This window comes from Montipora capricornis, chromosome 9 (assembly GCF_036669925.1).
Source record: "Montipora capricornis isolate CH-2021 chromosome 9, ASM3666992v2, whole genome shotgun sequence".
Taxonomy (NCBI): domain Eukaryota; kingdom Metazoa; phylum Cnidaria; class Anthozoa; order Scleractinia; family Acroporidae; genus Montipora; species Montipora capricornis.
In genome coordinates this window covers 720,693-723,192 of record NC_090891.1, presented here as the reverse complement: position 1 = coordinate 723,192, position 2,500 = coordinate 720,693, and positions in this window count along the sequence as shown.

Below are 2,500 nucleotides of genomic sequence, written 5' to 3'. Positions count from 1 at the left end.
GTGACATAGATTTAACAATCAAAAACAAATAAAGAACTATAGGTGACATATCGATAAAAATGCATCGTATTGGGAAAATGTCAACTCACAACTACTCAATTGTAGTAATTAATGCGGTGTTTCGATCTAGATTCCCGCCTTTTATTAAGACCATGAGGATTAAGGGTAAATAATTGCGCAGTCCAATAGGCCTCCCTAGTGAGTAACAATTGTTCAAGATGCAAAGAATTTTCAAAAGACCTAATTTGTTCGATAATGATGAAGTTGATTTGTGAAATTTCATGTTCAGAGTTATTATAGTGGATAGCCAATTCACAAGTTCTTTTGTTCTTCAGCATGTTCGACTAGTGGTTACGGAATCTTACTTTAAATTCAGTCGAGGTGGAGCCCACATATTGCAGGTTGCATTTGGCACACAAGTGGCCAAATAAATAACATTTTGCGATGAACAAGAAAGTTTTTGTTGAATGGAATAATGACGACCAGTAGCTGAACTTTGAAATTTTGAAGCTTGAATTAAATAATTTTTACAAAGATCGCATTTCTTATTGCATTTTGAACAACCCCCATTTTCTTCTCTTGGATTTCTACAAGAGGTTACCTGAAATTTGGATGGCGCTAACAACTCCTTAAGATTTTTTAGTTCTACGATAAAGCGGGAAAAATTGACTTGGACGGAAAAATTTCTTTGACTTCTGGTGAAGATTGCAATAGATGAAAGTGATTTTTAATGACTTTTTGGATATCTGGCAAAATTGGATTGTAGTCAAGCACCAGTGGAAAAACTTTCTTATCTGGTTTGACCTGTTTGCTCAAAAGTTCAGATCTAGATATACTGAGAGCTTTGTCGAACTGTTTATCGACAAGCTCCGCCGGATAATTTTGAGATTTCAAAACATCCTTTGTATTCCTTACACCTATTTTGAAGAAAGTCGTTGGTAGAACAATTGATCCAAAAAGTCATTAAAAATCACTTTCATCTATTGCAATCTTCACCAGAAGTCAAAGAAATTTTTCCGTCCAAGTCAATTTTTCCCGCTTATCGTAGAACTAAAAATCTTAAGGAGTTGTTAGCGCCATCCAAATTTCAGGTAACCTCTTGTAGAAATCCAAGAGAAGAAAAATGGGGGTTGTTCAAAAAATGCAATAAGAAATGCGATCTTTGTAAAAATTATTTAATTCAAGCTTCAAAATTTCAAAGTTCAGCTACTGGTCGTCATTATTCCATTCAACAAAAACTTTCTTGTTCATCGCAAAATGTTATTTCGCGGCAAGGGTCGAAAATTCGATTTGGCTCATATTTTCATGGTAGATAGGGCTAGGGCATGACAATAACTACTGGACAGTTTTTTCGGCAAAATATCCTTTTATTTGAGAGAAATATGCAAATTACCAAATTCCGTTAAAATCGCATGTCACGCACCATTTTATTAAACAACTTTGAGAGTCTCGCATGCAAAACGACATTATTCGTCCGTCTTTAGAACACTCAAAATATTTTTGTGCAATGTTTAAATGTGTGCTTGGTCGATTTTAGTGAATGTTGTGCTGTCGTTTTGGGTGGAAAATGATTAAATTTCGAAGACATGTATTTCATTCACTTAAAAGTACTTCGTAAATATAGTTAATTTTCATCATGTGCGAAACCTTCAAATGGACTAAGCTTCTGCTGGTTGAATCGTAGAAGAATGGTCTACAGATTCCTGTAAAAATTTCTTTGGGCAAATGATTGTGAGCGACGCGAGAGCTTTTCAAAGTACGTTAAAAATGCAAATATTTGCCCTTCCGTCGTCAAATATCAATTGACTGGTTACCCATATATTTTAGCATGCGCCACATGACTTGACCCATATTAAGTTGAAATAGACACAGAGATGATAATTTCGAAATGTTCTAACCTTATTTGCTGCATAAGGCAGATCCAAAAGCCGATTTAACGTGTTTTTCCCGCCATTCGGCACATATAAAGCAGTACAGTTTCCTTCTGTTTACACAATGTCTGATCTACATCGCCAACTGTCATCGTATTTAATGGTCAAATACCATATTTCGGCGCATCTGATCGCCACTGCATCTAACTCAGCAACGGCTGAGTCATTTTTGGATAGTTGCTTACTTCGCACAGCGCCAAAATACTACCACATCTGAACGATTGCTGCTTGACCTTGAAACTTTTGCAGCGGTTCGTCATTTGTTTGTCACGCAATGCTGTCATCCCAGCCTAGAGGGTAGGGGTAGGGCAATTTCTATCCTGATATATACGTAACCATTTTGAGCACAAAATCTTGTTGAGTGGGAAGAGAGTAAATAAAAGAATATAAAGAATGACTATTTTCCCTTTGTCTTCTGAGTTGTCTCCTGTTGTCATCTCTTACGCGACCCGCTACCTACATTGCGTAACACTTTCGGCTTAAACTCGTTCCTAGGTCTTTCCGCGCTGTGCAAAAGCAGCTTCCACAAAACCAAACAGTGCAAACACAAAAAGAAGTCGTTAGTCTTT